The sequence below is a fragment of the Rhincodon typus genome, chromosome 7, assembly GCF_021869965.1.
Source record: "Rhincodon typus isolate 14 chromosome 7, sRhiTyp1.1, whole genome shotgun sequence".
Lineage (NCBI taxonomy): Eukaryota > Metazoa > Chordata > Chondrichthyes > Orectolobiformes > Rhincodontidae > Rhincodon > Rhincodon typus.
This window is the reverse complement of record NC_063338.1, coordinates 96,367,192-96,383,882: the sequence shown is the minus strand read 5'-3', so window position 1 is coordinate 96,383,882 and position 16,691 is coordinate 96,367,192. Positions and strand designations below refer to the sequence as shown.

Genomic DNA, 16,691 nt, shown 5'->3' with positions numbered 1-16,691 from the left:
GTTCATTTTATGAGCAGCAACAATTTCGCCCTATCTGCTCTCTCCAGCTCCTCATGATTTTGAAATCTTCTGCCAGAACTCCTTCTGGTCTTCTTCTCTCCAAACAGAACAATCCCAACCTCTGCAATCTGCCCTCATCCCTGGAACATTCTCATAAACTTCTTCTGCACTCTTTCCAATACATTCATGTCCTTCCTATAATGTAGTGCTCCCAGAACGGTACACAATACTCCAGCTGAGGTCTAACAAATGCCCTCTGTAGGTTCAGCATCACTCCTTGCTCTTGTACTCTCTGCCTCTATTAGTAACAAGGATACCTAATGCTTTATGAACTGCTCCCTCCCCGTGTCCTGCTACCTTCAACGATCTGTCCACAAAAACACCCAGTTCCCTCTGCTCCTGCACCACTTTTACATTGTATGCCTTATGTTATATTGTTTGTCCACATTCTTCTAACCAAAGTGCATCACCTCACACTTCCCTGCATTAAACTTGGAAGAATTGTGAAGTGTGAGGTGGGGGTGTGGAATTCCAAAAGGACATCAACAGGATGGTGGAATTCCACACTGTCTCGCTCACACTTCACAATTCTTCCAAGTTTCATATCATGCACAAACTTTTAAACTGTCCCCCACACACTAAGACCCAGATCATTAAAACATCCCCATGATTGATGCCAAGCTGACAGGCCAGGAATCAGTCTCTGATCTCCTCTTGCTTCAGAAATAACGGAGTGAAATTTGAGATTTTAGAATCTAAAAGCACAATGCCTATGTTCAGAGTGTTTCGGAAATGGATGACTGACATACCTGCAATTTCCTCACCTCATCTCTTTCCTGTTCCGGGTCAGTTTTTCATCTTAACTTCCATTTTATCTACTTTGTTCTTTTACTTACTATTAATACCATTGTTCTCCTTAACATTGCTCTCGCTTTCCTATTCTGCTGATACTTTGTTCTTTTCTTCCACAGTGACAATCTGCTATCGGTTTATTTCCCAATCGAGTCATATCTTTACCCTGAACGCCCACATTTACCCTCCCACTCTCTTGACTTTCAAAGATTGAGAAAGATGTTTGGTGTTTGTTTTGTTGATGCTTGTAGATTTCCTTTAGATTCCTTTCTATGCCTTTCATTTACCCCATGTTTCTTCGCTACTTATTACAACTCTCCCAGTCCACTGGGATCCTGACTTTTCCTCGAGTTTGTCCAAGCCTTTTCTTTCAGCCTATTGTCATCTGTTCCCTCACTTGTTGAGCGAGGTTGCTTAACAACACAGCTGGAGCTCTTGTCTTTTAGGGACATTTACCTTTTTCTTGTTCTGCACCAAATAATCCGACCCCACCACCAAAGACACTTTTCCCTCCCCACCCTTATCTGCTTTCCAGAGGGACCACTCTCTCCGTGACTCCCTTGTCCGCTCCACACTCCCCTCCAGCCCCACCACACCCGGCACTTTTCCCTGCAACTGCAGGAAGTGCTACACCTGCCCCTACACCTCCCCCCTCACCCCCATCCCAGACCCCAAGAAGACTTTCCACATCAAGCAGATGTTCACCTGCACATCTGCTAATGTGGTATACTGCATCCGCTGTTCCCGTTGTGGCCTCCTCTACATCGGGGAAACCAAGCGGAGGCTCAGGGACTGCTTTGCAGAACACCTATGCTCGGTTCGCACTAAACAACTGCACCTCCCAGTCACGAGCCATTTCAACTCCCCCTCCCATTCTGCAGACGACATGTCCATCCTGGGCCGCCTGCAGTGCCACAACGATGCCACCAGAAGGTTGCAGGTACAGCACCTCATATTCCGCTTGGGAACCCTGCAGCCCAATGGTATCAATGTGGACTTCACAAGCTTCAAAATCTCCCCTCCCCCTACTGCATCCCAAAACCAGCCCAGCTCGTCCCCGCCTCCCTAACCTGTCCTTCCTCCCACCTATCCCCTCCTCCCACCTCAAGAACCACCCCCATCTCCTACCTACTAACCTCATCCCGCCCCCTTGATCTGTTCGTCCTCCCTGGACTGACCTATCCCCTCCCTAACTCCCCACCTACACTCACCTTTACTGGCTCCATCTCCGCCTCTTTGACCAGTCTGTCTCCTCTCCACCTATCCTCTCCTCTATCCATCTTCTATCCACCTCCCCTCCTCTCCCTATTTATTTCAGAACCCCCTCCCCTCTCCCAATTCTGAAGAAGGGTCTAGGCCTGAAACGTCAGCCTTCCTGCTCCTCTGATGCTGCTTGGCCTGCTGTGTTCATCCAGCTCTACACCTTGTTATCTCAGATTCTCCAGCATCTGCAGTTCCTGCTATCTCTGAATACTTCCCACTGTTTGTCTCGGGATACGTTCATTCACACATCAGCTTAATTAACTGTGATCAGTTTCTCTCTCATCTCGTTTGCCTCCCCTTAATTCAAAACATTCTAACATCAACATTTGTTACATAACATGTAAGCTGTTCCCATGGCTTCATATTGTTAATTAATTCAGGCCCGTTACCTTTTCGGTTCTAAAATATTGTCCAAAAAATTGTCCCTGAACACTACTTTTTTTACAATCTAAGCTATTTAGCTTCTCCCGGTGTATGTGAAAGTTGAAATCTCTCCTTTCTTACAAACTTCCCTCCAGTGCATCGTCACAGTCAGGTATCTCTCCACAATTTTTCGTCCCTTGTGCTGTTTTTCATTCCCATTTTTTTCTTTCGTGTGACGTGGGCATCACTGGTAAGGCCAGCATTTATTGCTCATCCCTAACTGCCCTTCAACTGAGTGGCTTACTCAGCCATTTCAGAGGGCAATTAAGAGTCAACCCCATTGCCGAGGCCTGGAGTCACATGTAGGCCAGACCAGGTAAGAACAGCAGATTTCCTTCCCCAACCTTCTCGCGGATGCCATCACTAAGACTACCTTTATATTCCATATTTTAATAATTCAGTTTAAAACCACTAGTTGCAGTGGTAGGATTTGAACCCAGTGCAGAGCATCACACTGGGCCTTTAGATTACAGTTGAGTGACATTACCAGTCCACCACCATCTCCCCATCGCTCGCCCACCCCCAACAAACTCTCCACTATCAGGTTAGAAACCATGGATTTCTGCCCAACTTGCCCGATTCCACATGTGGTCTGTACAATGGAGGAATGGTTGTGGGTGCAGGAAGGTGTAGGAGGCAGCTACCACGCAGCTACTCGGAGGGTCTGTGCACAGTAATCATTGACTTCCCATTCTGAAGGTCACCGCTGCACACGGACCTCAAAGTGGCCAGAAAAATCCAAGGGAATGTGGCTAGAAGGGGGAGCAATTTGGCTAGAACAATCCTGGGGGTGAAAGGGTTAAATTACAAGACCAGGTCACACAGACCAGACTGGACTTCTCTCAAGTTCAGAAGCTTAAAAGGTGACTTATTTAAACTGTTTAAGATGATTAAAACATTTGACAGAGTACACAGATGAAAACTGCAGCATTTCTCTCATGGAAATCGAGAACAAGAGTGTATCATCCTAAAATCTGAGCCAGGCTGTTCATTGATCATTGACATGAAGAAGTAAGTCTCCACTCAAAGGGGAGTTGGAGTCTGGAATCTGCTTCCCCCAAAAAAACTGTCGGGTTTAATCAGGGTTCGGGGATAAAAAGCTGGAAATGTGTGAAGTGAGATTCCCCTGATTTATTTAGGTGTGTAAGATTAGTAATGGGTTACTAAGGCAGATGGATCAAGTGAAAATAGAGATCAACCATGATCTCATGAAACAACAGAGCAGAGCAGGCTCAAGCAGCTTAATGGAAACCAAAAGAACTGCGGATACTGTAAATCAGGAACAAAAGCAAAGTTGCTGGAAAAGCTCAGCAGGTCTGGCAGCATCCGAGAAGGAGAAAACAGAGTTAACGTTTCAGGTCTGGTAACCCTTTCTCAGAACGCTCAATGGTCTCCTCTTGTGCCTGTCCTATGTCAATTCCACTCACTCCCAATTCCACTCCAATTTCTCTGCCGTTGACCTCAAAGATTCACTCGATTGCAAGCGTATAGCTGTAGGAGACAATCTGACCGACATTAATTCACCCAGAGGTCCCTCCATAGGCCTTGGTTAGGCCACACCCAGAGTCAGTCTGTGTACCACACCTCAGGGAGAAGGTATTGGCTTTGGAGAGAACACGGCCTTGGACAAGCTCTTGAAGATGTCATAACATTCAAGGCCATAGGCCTAGTGCAGGAATGTGGGTCTATTATGGGCAAGAGTGTTTTTTGGTGGTACAGACTAAATGGGCCAAAGGACCTCTTCAGTCCTGTACAATTCTATACCAGTTTCACCAGAAGGATACCTGGATCCTGAGGATTGAGAGAGAGAGAGAGAGATAGACAGACAGAGAGATAGAAGGAGAGAGGGATTGCATCAGCTAGAGCCATAATCATGAAATTCAGAAAACTCAGGGGTGATGCAACTGGAATTTTAGGGCACATTGCAAGATATTATTTCTGTCGGTTGGGGAATCTAAGACATTGCGGGGGGCTGGCAGGGACTGGAGGGATGGGGGTTCGGTGTGGGGGTAGTGGTGGTGATAGGGGCAGCGTGGTGGAATGTGAGTATTTGCAGAGTGAGAAACTACAGCTGGAGTTTCCAGAAGTGAAATCGGGAGGATGTCACATTAAGCACAGTGGAGGGTAGGAAATCTATTTGCAGCTGGATAAACTGATCAGGCATTGGGTGAATTGCTCATTTGAGATCTGGGTTTGATTATTTGTTTTGTTAACTGGAGGATGATGAGGTGAAAGTAGATTGAGGGTGCACATCAGCAATGAATAGCACAACAGGCTCAATAAGCTAAATGGCCTCCTCTGCTTCCAAAGCCCCTGACTTTAGGGCATGGCCACTACTTTCTGAATGTTTTTTGGAATCTCGTCTGCAATGTTCTGTCAGAACTGAGGGCTGAATTGGTCACTTACCACCAGGAGTGTCCTCTCATCAGCCCTCCATTAACAAGCTTCTCAGTACCCTATCCTTGACATTTAAAGGAAATCAATGTCAGGCCTCCCTGTTTCATTCCTGGGTCTTGTCTTTCAGTCTTTAAGGTCACATTTCTGTCACCTCCTTTAGCCACAGTCTCTCTCCCACATTCATTTATTTCTGAGACCTCACTCAATGGCGATCAGCCTTGAAGGCTCACGTGACAAGGACCGAATTATATTGGCCCTGGCTCAGACTGGAGTGCTCTACAGTTTGATCACAGGATTGTCGGACAAATCCATTCTGTTGGCTTTCCACCATCCTGCTTGTCTTATGGGTACAATGAAGGACCTCCACCTCAATTTCACCTTCACCTGAGATGTGGTGACCATCAGGTTAACCTCACCCCCAGCAGCCTCTCTGTAACCTACTGTCCTCTGGGGCTAGGGTGCAATCATGGAGTTGCTGATGAACCACAGTGATCAGTCTCTATCAATTAATAAGTCTTGACCTAGGTGAGGGAACAACCACAAGGTAGAGAAGTTCTCCAAACTCACACCAAGTCCTGGTCACTCATCAGCTCATCTTTCTCAAAAAGAGTTGATATAGCTCTTGGTGCCAAAGGAATCAAAGGGCATGAAGAGAAAGCGGGAACCAGTCACTAAATTAGATGATCAGCCATGATCATATTGAATGGCGGAGCAGGCCTGAAGGGCTGAATGGCCTACTCCTACTCCTGCTCATTATTTGATGTTTCTTGGACTTCCACTGGCTGTGGCAATGCTTTGATTTTAAAATCTTTGTGATTAAATCCGTCCACAGCTTCCCTATGTCAGTAATCTCCTCGAATCTCCAACATCTTGATGGTTCTCCAACTGTGACCTGCTGTGAATCCCCAACTTTGTTCACTCCAACCAAAAGCAATCAAGCCACCGACTGGCTCAGCTCCAAATGCTGAAAATTCTCCTCTCCAGCAAGCAAACTGGTTCTTCAAGAGTAGTTGAATCATTTAAAGGTTTTAATGTCAAGATACTTGACACCACAGGTGTGCCTGCAAAATGACACTGACTCTGGATAGAGTTCCAAATGTATCACTTCAAATGTTGACACTAAACAACCAACAGCAACGGCAAGAATTTCAGAGTCAAAGTCATCATGTCCCCAACATATTCAAATATCTCTCCAAGTTCAAAATCCTCCCTCTAATACACTACTTATTCAATGTTTTTTAAAATGCATTCTTGGAATGTGGGCATTACTGACAGTGTTGATCGTTAATGCCCTTAGCAAGTTGCAATGAGCTGCAGCTTTAGAGAGGTTTCTTATTGAATACAGCCACAGAGGAATAAGATCACAGGTGCAGGAGCAGAAGTAGGCCATTCAGCCCACCGAGTCTGGTCTGCCTGTAAGGCAGAGGCAGGTGTATGGGGTTGAATTGCAGATCAGCCACGAATAGCAGAACAGGCTCAGCAAACAGAGTGACAAATAGCTTCAATGTAGAGAATAGCTAGGAATCATCAGTGTAGCTGGAGTCACATATAGGTCCAGAGTGAGTCGCAATGGCCAGTTCCCTACACCAAAAGGCCACACGTGAAGCAGATATGTTTTTACACCAATTAAGCAGCTTCACCATCATCAACTTTCAGATTATTCCTTTCCAGGTTTCCCTTTAAAACTGGGCCTCTTACACGGCAATGGAATTCACAATCTGCATTGGGAATCTCAAACCACACTGAGATTCCCAGTGCAAATTGAGAAGCCCAATGTGGTGTCCCAGCGAGAATTGAGAGTCCCAGCAAGAATTGAGAATCCCAGTGCAGTGTGAATCCCGGTGTGCAGTTCCCAGTGCGGATCTAGAATCCCAGTGTGGATTGAGAATCCCATTGGGGTGTGCAGTTCCTCATGCCACACTGGGATTCTCAATCGACACTGGGAATCGCACACTGCACTGGGTGTCTCAATCTGGACTGAGATTCTCAATCTGCACTGGGAACCGCACACTGGGATTCACACTGCACTGGGATTCTCAATCTGCACTGGAAACCGCACACCGGGATTCACACTGCACTGGGATTCTCAATCCGCACTGGGAACCGGACACCACACTGGGAATCGCACAACGCACTGGGAACACCACACCCTGCACTTGGATTCTCAATCCACACTGGGATTCGCACACCGCACTGGTGAGATTTGAATTCACAGCTTCTGGATCAATGATCCAATCATTCCCATTCCCTCTGGCTGCATTTGGTGATCTCTCTCTGGTGTGATGGGAGGTAGCTCACTGGATGGAGGATGTGATCGAGCGTCTGCAGCACTCATTGAGTATGGGAGGGTGAAGAGCCAGAGGACATGGTCCATATTGATACCAATGACATGGATAGAAAGCAGGATGAGGTCCTCCAGGCAGAGATTAGGGGAGCTACGGGAAAGAAAATCACCTGCACAGTCTTAAAGATAGTCGTCTCCTGAATAATCCCAGAACACTTGAGTGTGGAAAGAAGAGGATAGAGTACATGAATATATTGCTGCTGAGATGACGCAGGAGGAAGCACTTTACTGGGATTCAGCTCTGGAAGAGATGGGATCTGTATAAGTCAGTTGGTTTCCTGTTAAACAGAACCAGGAACAATATCCTTGCTGGAAGATTTAGTCGTGCTGCTGGGAAGGGATCGGGTGGGAACTAGTGGTAATACTTGTCAGAAATACTAAGGGGCAGAGAGAAATGGGAGAGAGAGATGGCACGTGAATAGGAAGTAGTGACGTATTCGATAGGGTTGAGTAAGAGGGAATATGAGAAGGGCTATATTGGAGTAACTGGGTTACTGTGAGAATGTGTGGAGTTGTAAGCGAGGTTAGTGAGCTGCAGATGCCAAACAGCCAAGTGGAAATGTTTTGCAGCTATAGCAGAGACCTGGCTCAGAAAGGGCAGGACTTGGAAACCGTGTATTTAGGAAAGTAAAGAAAGAAAGTAGGAGGGGTAGCAGTGTTAATTAGGAAGGACTTTATCAAGCTGCAGAGACAGGGTGTCCTACAGCGATCAGCAACAGCGTCTATCTGGTTAAAGCAGAAACAGTAGAGGTCCTGTGATGTTGCTGGGTGCTTTCTTCTGGGCCATCAATGGCAAAAATCTAGAAGGGATTAATCAGCAAGGAAATTACAGGGAGCTCTCAGAATTAGAGAGCCGTTATAACAGGACATATTCATTTTACAAATGTAGACACTTCAAAGACAATCTCAAAGTGTCTATAAAAGTTAACATTAACATATGGGAAACAGTTGCACGGTAAAGACCAAAGTAATGATTTCATACAGCACGGGGTCAAAATCGTACAAGAGGAGCCACATGAGAGAGGACCGTGAGAAAGATGGAAAGAGAAGGATATTCAGTCCCCACCCCCACAAAGACTGGAGCTGATTCTGTCACTGCAGGAGGAAGGCTGCAAGGTGAAGACTGAGTTCACAAAGCACCTGTGACTCCAAATCAGCACCAACGCTTTGTTTCCAGCCAGCCACCTACAAGAAAGCATCATCCTCAACATGAGGGCAGGCCAAGAATTAGAGACACGGATGGTCATGGTGTAATGGGGGACAGAGAACAGCAACTTCCAACAACACCACACCTCTAGTCCAATGAGGGAACTGTCATTGCTGGATCAAGTCTACAGAATCCAGAGGGGTAATATAAGAAGTACGGTCATCCTGTTATCATGTGGATATTTGTTGATGACTGCACAATGTTCAGCACCAATCGCAACTCCTCCGATACTGATGCAGTACCTGTCCAAATGGAACAAGAACTGGGCAATATCTAGGCTGGAGCTAACAAGTGAATAGTAACATTCATGTCACACAGATGCCAGGTAATGACCATCTCCGACAAATGACAATCTAATTTCACTGATGTCTCAAAATTCAATGACATCACCATTACTGAATTCCCCCCCACTTTTTTTCACAGGGTAAAGATGTCAATTACTAATGGACATAGATTTCAGTTTAAAGGAGATGTGAGAAGCAGGTTTTTTTTTTTTTTTTTAAAACACAGGGTGGTAAAGTGCCTGGAATGCACTGCCAGAGATGGTGGAGGAGTGGGATACAATAGCAGCGCTTAAGAGGCATCTTGACAGATACAGGAATAGGCAGGGAAAAGACAGATATAGATCACGTACAGACAAAAAGATTTTTGCTTTGAAAAGCATCATGTGTCGGAGCAGTCTTGATGGGCCGAAGGGCCTGTTTCTGTCTTCTTTGTTCTTTGTTCAGTTCCAAGAGGAGACAGAATGAAGTTAATCCCCTCTCTCACACCCTCCCTACCCTGTGCAGGAGGGCAGTACAGCAACATCCAAGACAGGAGCTGGAGTAGGCCATTCAGCCCTTCTAGCCTGTTCCAGCATTCACTTTGATCACGGCTGAAACATGGTGTGTCAATTGAGAAGGTAGAAATTTCACATCGTTCCTTGTTTCCAGGGAAATAGATTTTGGGAATGGCATGGCATCTCGGAAATCCCTGAAGCTGTGGAAATCGGACAGGCTGGGCTGTCGTGGGAGAGATATCTTGCTACCAGTGGGTAGTCACAAAGTCAAGGGATTAAAGGCTGCAGCTGCTGTGATCTGGAATACGTTATCTGAACAAGCAACTAGAGCAGATTCAACAAGCAACCTTCAACAGTGGAATCAAATAAATACTCTGGAATAAAACTATTTCACAGGGCTGTTGGCAAAGTCTGGGGGAATGGACGAACTGCATAGATCATTCAAAGCACTGGCAGACGAGGATGGGCACAATAGCCTCTGAAGATGTCCTGCTGACCATCTGCAGAGTGCAGAGAATCAGAACAGGAGTGGAGTTTGTTTAGAGTTCCATCATCTGACTGGCCATTTTCATAAATTCCTATCCTCTGAACACATGACAAATGTTATAACGTATTGTGCAACTTCCAAAAAATGCTCAACAATATGTTTCTTATTCACTCATGGGACGTGGGTGTGTTCACTGCATTTGTTGCCTTCCCCAAACTGTCCTTGAATTGAGAGGTTTGCTTGGTCAGATGCAGTTAAGAATCAACCACAAAGCTGCCAACTTGCAGTCTAATAAACCAGAGTAGATAAAGATTAGGTGCCAGTTTCATTGCGACTGTCACTGAGACTGCCTTTTAATTCCTCATTTTATGAAGTGGGTTTAATCTCAGCAGCTGCCCGGGTGGGATTTGTACCTTTTACCCACAGCATTTGCAGCAGCCTGCAACACAGGAGCTAAAACAGTTTTCCTTCAATTGTCTTTTTAGCACCAGATTATACAACAGCATGCACATGAAAACACACTCCTCAACCAAAAAGATATATACACTGGAATTACAGTTAACGCCCAGTGAATGACTAAGTCACAATGAGTCATCAACTTTGGCTCTGTTTGAGTGGATGGAAGAGCAAATATAGAAATCCTGACTCTGCGGCCTAACCTAGACATTTAACAAAATAACGTCAGCTACTAGTGTCAATGCTGAGGGAGCGCCGCACTGTCGGGGGGTCAGCGCTGAGGGAGCGCCGCACTGTCAAACATTGACAGGCAACAATGCCCATCTTCCAAAAGAGTTTGCAAACTACTCTGGGCCATCCCAGTGTTGGGTATGACACCATGTTAATTTGGGAATTGTCCTGAATGTAAGTGGCATCACAGCCAAGTCGGTGTTGGCAGGAACAGAGAAACTCTCAATTAAACAGGCCCCAAGAATGTTAATCTGGGTACTGTACAAATTTCACCACTCCCTACTCACGCCCTCAACTCCTTATTTTCTGACATCCATGTCCTCCACTGTTACCACACAGTTTCGTCGGAACAGGACCTGCCTCTGTCAGCCTTAAACAGGTTCCATAACTGTCATCTCTTTAGGACCAGGAACTGGAGGGAGGCCATTTAGCGACTTGTGTCTGTCCAGCTTGATTAAGATCATGGTTTAAAATTCTCATCTCCTTGCCAAATGAAGATAAATCACAGATTTGGTACTTTTTTCTGGACAAAGGAGCTTCCCACTCTTCCAGCTAAGTGTGTCCCTCTACAAACATTCAATTGAAGAAGGGTCTGAAGAAGTTTTGAACCCGGAACATCAACTCTGATTTCTCTCCACAGATGGTGTCAGAAGTGCTAAGCTTTTCCAGCAATTTCTGTTTCTATTTCTGATTTCCAGCATCCACAGTTCTTTCAGTTTTTTTATTCAATCGAAGCTGATTGTGGGATCTTGCTCTGCACAAACCAGCTTCTGCATTTCCTAAATTACAACCAGAACTACCCATCAAAAGTACATAATTAACTGTAAAGAATATGGGATGTCTATATTGCGATGAAAAGGGCTGTAAGAATTCAAGTTGATAATTCACTTTCAGGATTAACAATGAGCTCACCTCCACAGTAAAGCAGAATCTATCAGACAGTTAGTTTGATGTCTGGTGTGGGGAGGGTATTAGAATCAATCATAACAGAAGTTACAGCTGGGAACTTAGAAAACCTGAAGGTTTCTAACATCAGACAAACAGGAAGGAAACTAACAACAAGAGTACATGAACACCAACTGGCTACAAAAAGACATGACCAATACTCACTCATCTCAATCCACACGGACAAGGAGAACCACGACTTCGACTGGGACAACACCAAGATCCTGGGACAGGCTAGGCAGAGACAAGCATGAGAATTCCTGGAAGCACGGCACTCCACAAAGCAGGCTATTAATAAACACATCGAACTCGACCCCATATACATTCCACTATGGAGGAAACCTGGAAGTGAGGCAATCCATCGCAACGGACCCCAGAGTTTAAAAACCAGGCAGGAAAACACACCGACGCTTCATCAGAGGCTGCACTGAGGATGTTACCAAGCACGGTAACGAAACGTCTGTGGAACAACAAACCAGCTCGGTGAGCCAACCAACCTCAACACCCACAACCCGAGCTACAAATCTACTCCAAAACCTTAGAAAATGCAAATCTATCTTTCTTTAAAGTTCAGGTGGCTCAAACTGAAATATTGCCAAGACTGGCCAGCAAGAATCTGAAACTCAATTTCAACAGAAGGCATAGTCATCCCAAGCTGCTCAGGAAAGGACTGGCTAAAGACAGTTGTGGTGAGGGTGGACATATATTAATCGTTATAGAGTCATACAGCACAGAAACAGACACTTTGGTCCAACCAGTCCATGTCAAACAAAATCCCAAACAAAACTAGCTCCACAGACCGTAACTTCCCCTCCTCGGTGGTCGAGAACGCCCTCAACCGTGTCTCCCACATCTCCCGCACCTCATCCTTCACACCCCGTCCACGCAATAAGAACCAAAAAAGAATCCCCCTCGTCCTCACGTACCACCCCACCAACCTCCGGATCCAACGCATCATCCTCCGACACTTCTGCCATCTGCAATCCGACCCCACCGCCAAAGACATCTTTCCCTCCCCACCCTTATCTGCTTTCCGGAGGGACAACTCTCTCCGTGACTCCCTTGTCCGCTCCACACTCCCCTCCAGCTCCACCACACCCGGCACTTTTCCCTGCAACCGCAGGAAGTGCTACACCTGCCCCCATACCTCCTCCCTCACCCCCATCCCAGGCCCCAAGAAGACTTTTCACATCAAGCAGATGTTCACCTGCACATCTGCCAATGTGGTATACTGCATCCGCTGTACCCGGTGTGGCTTCCTCTACATCAGGGAAACCAAGCGGAGACTCGGGGACCGCTTTGCAGAACACCTACGCTCGGTTCGCAATAAACAACTGCACCTCCCAGTCGCGAACCATTTCAACTCCCCCTCCCATTCCGCAGACGACATGTCTATCCTGGGCCTCCTGCAGTGCCACAACGATACCACCCGAAGGTTGCAGAACCAGCAACTCATATTCCGCTTGGGAACCCTGCAGCCCAATGGTATCAATGTGGATTTCACAAGTTTCAAAATCTCCCCTCCCCCTACCGCATCCCAAAACCAGTCCAGCTCGTCCCTGCCTCCCTAACCTGTTCTTCCTTCCACCTATCCCCTCCTCCCACCTCAAGCCGCACCTCCATCTCCTACCGACCAACCTCATCCCGCCCCCTTGACCTGTCCGTCCTCCCTGGACTGACCTATCCCCTTCCTAACTCCCTACCTACACTCACCTTTACTGGCTCCATCCCCGCCTCTTCAACCTGTTTGTTTCCTCTCCTCTATCCGCCTCCCACTCTCTCCCTATTTATTTCAAAACCCCCTTCCCCTCCCCTCCCCCTTTTCTGATGAAGGGTCTAGGCCCGAAACGTCACCTCTCTGCTCCTATGATGCTGCTTGGCCTGCTGTGTTCATCCAGCCCTGCACCTTGTTGTCTTGTTAGCTCCACCTGCCTGCTCCTGGTCCACACCCCTCCAAACCTTTCCTATTTATGTACTTATCCAAGTGTCTTTTCAATATTTTAACTGTATCCTCATCCACCACTTCCTCACTCCACATGTGAACCACTCTGTGTAAAATCTTTGCCCCATCATGTCTTTTTTAAATCTCTCTCTTCTCTCCTTAAAAATATGCCCCCTCGTCTTAAAATCCCCCACCCTTGGGAAAAGACACCTGCCATTAACCCAATCTATACCCCTCATGATTTTATCAACATCCAAAAGGTCACCTCTGAGCCTCCTATGCTCCAGTGAAAACAGTCCCAGCCTATACAGCCTTTTTCTTAATAAATCAAACCTTCCATTCCCAGCAACGTCCTATTGAGACAGTGACTGTAGACAGCACAGTGGGTAGATTGGATAGGCAAAGGGGTAGAGAGAGGGGGAGGAGGGGTTGGAGTCGGCGGGGTAGAGAGGCCAGGGAATGGGTGAGATAGTGTGGAAGGGGAGAGTAGTATTGAGGAAATGGGGAGGGTGGGGAGAGTCGGGCAGGGCTGGAAGGAGGGTGTCCCGGTTGAGAAACCCCGAGAGGCCAAAAGCAGCCGCGGCTTAGCCTGAAGGGAGCTGCTCCTCGCCACAATTTGTTCTTCCGAAGGATCGAAAGTGTCAGCCGAATCTTGATTCCCGTTCTCCTGAACCTTTCAGTCGGGCAGCCTCACTCCCTTTGCGATTAACAATTGTTTCTTTTTTTAAAAAACAAATGAAGTCCCTTGAGGATCTGTCCTGGTTTGAGAAGAACCCCCATATCCCCCTGCCCAGAACAGCAAAGAAAAACTTTCCCTAAACTTCAGCCCGAGTTGGGGAAGTTTGAGACTTACCGGGATCGCTGCTGCCTGCGTCTGGGCTGGAGGCTCTCGGTTTTCCCTGTCTCTCTGTCTGGGTGGGTCTCTGTCTCTCTGTCTGTCTGGGTGGGTGGGGGTGAGGGGGGGGGGTGGTGGGGGTGGGGAGAGCGGCCAGCGCACGCCCCCTGCCGGAGTTTGGGGACACGGCGCTCGAACCCAACTCTCAAACCGAACAAGAGCTGCGTGATGCTGTCAATCTGTGAAAGGGGGAAAAAAGAAAATCGCAAGTTCTGCTGCCAGACCTGCGGAGCTTTTCCAGCAACTTCTGTTTTTGTTCCCAATCAGCAACAGCTGGAGACAACCGCCGGGGGTGGGGGAGGGCATTCGGCCCGTACAGCCTGTCCTAGCTCTTTGGTCGAGCAGTCCGATTGATCCCAATCCTTCTGTTCTTTTGAAATCATAGCATTTGATATTGCAAAAGGAGGACGTTCAGCCCATCGTGTCTGTACTGGCTCCTGAAACAGCAACCCAGCTAGTCCCACTCTCCAGCCCTATCTCCATATCCCCCTAACTTCATCCCTTTCAAATATATGTCCAGCTCTCTTTTAAAACCTCCTGTTGAATCTGCCTCCATCACTGTCCCAGGCAGCACACTCCAAATCTTAACAACTTTGAGTAAAGAAGTTTCTCCCCATCTGTCTCCCAACTTTCTTATGGAGTCATAGAGCACAGAATCAGACCCTTTGGTCCAACCAAATATAATGCCAAATTAAATAGTCCCACCTGCCTGCTCCTGGCCCATATCCCTCCATACCATTCCTATTCGTGAACTTATCCAAATGTCTTTTAAAAGTTGCAACTGTGCCTGCATTCACCACTTTCTCGGGAAGTTCATTCAACACACAAACCACCCTCTGTGTAAAATTGCCTTGTTCTTTTATTTTAATTGCCCTCTTCTCACCTTAAAAATATGTCCCCTTGTCTTGAAATCCCACAGCCTTGAGAAAAGACACTTACCATTAATCCTATCCATACATCTAAATACTTTTTAACTTCTGTAAGGTCACCTCTCAGCCTCACTCGCTCCAGTGAAAAAGTCCCAGCCTTTCTTTATAACTCAAACCTTCCATACCCAGCAACATCCTGGTAAATCTTTTCTGAATCGTCTCCAGCTTAATGATATCCTTCCGATAACTGAGTGGCCAGAACAGCACACAGTAGTCCAAAAGAGGCCTCACCAATGTCCTGTACAACCTCAACATGAAGTCTCAACTCCTATACTCAAAGGATTGAGCAATGAAGGCAAGCGTGCTAAGCACCTTCTTCACCACCAAACTTCAAAGAATTATGTACCTGAACCCTTGGGTCCCTCTGTTCTGTAACACTACCCAAGGCCTTACCATTAATTATATAAGCCCTACCCTTGTTTGTTGTACCAAAATGCAATACCTCGCATTTATCCAGATTGAACTCCATCTGCCATTTTTCAGCCCATTGACCCATTTAATCAAATCCCTTTGTAATCTTAGAAAACCTTCTTCACTGTCCACTATGCCATCAATTTTGGTGTCATCTGCAAACTTACTAACCATGCCTTCTATATTCTCATCCAAATTATTTTTACAAATGACAAACAAGGGGAAGCTGATGGGAGCCCTAGTTACTGACATACCAACTAGTGGAAACAGGATATAATTTTGCCTGCTATTAAAGTGTAACATTAAAGTGTAAGGTCTCATAATAAGCAAATAATGTATATCCTCAGGTCATATACATCCAAATGGTAAAGACACCACATTGCACTTTGAGACATCTGGTGGCTCGACAAAGTGCAACATAAAATCTTTCTTTTATTTTCAGTCTCATATTTAATTTGAATAATTCACATTGAGTAGTTCAATATCTACAGTCCTTGACTGCTCAGGACATGCTGAAGAGAGGGTGTGAACAGCCAGACATCATGTTACACATTGTATGATGATACCATGGCTTTAAAAGGTGTATTTTTTATGAAGAGAGGTTGACAGAGGTGGAAAGCAGATTGTTTGAAGTCAATAAAGTAAACAGCTTGTGAGGCCTTGTGGTCATTTGTTAAAATTGGAACAATAGAATCAGCATGAAGAGGTGGGGTCAAGCTGCCACAGAACCAGGATTTTAGTTTAACTTTCAGTAGCCATTGAGGTTTGGAAGCTGCTGCAAACACTTGGGTTCTCTCTCTGTCTCTGTCTCTGTCTTTCTCTCTCTGAGTTTCCTGTTGATGTTCTTTCCATCTGGACTGGAGAGTTGCATGTGAGACAACCTATTTTATGAATCTGCCTTTGCTAAGGGTGCGTTTAGAGGTTGTTACTGTATTGGAACAGTTGCTGTTTAGCCACAGTCCAAAGATGTGCAGGTTAGGGTGGATTGGCTTTGCTAAATTGCCATAGTGTCCAGTGATGTGCAGGCTAGGTAGATTAGCAATGGGAAATGCAGGGATAGGGTAAGGCAGTGGGTCTGGGTGGGATGTTCTTTGGAGGGTTGGTTTGGGCTGAATGGCCTGCTTCCACACT

The 16,691-nt window shown here is 46.3% G+C and overlaps 1 protein-coding gene across 1 annotated transcript in view; it reads right to left on the bottom strand.

Moving 5' to 3' along the window:
* LOC109923832 (protein lifeguard 1-like) overlaps positions 1–14,282 on the bottom strand; it is a 49,684-nt gene extending 35,402 nt beyond the window's left edge. Inside the window, exon 1 of the mRNA XM_048598532.1 lies at positions 14,179–14,282. The gene's annotated coding sequence lies outside the window, so the exon portion shown is untranslated. The remainder of the gene's footprint in view (positions 1–14,178) is intronic.
* Between the last annotated feature and the right edge of the window lie 2,409 nt (positions 14,283–16,691).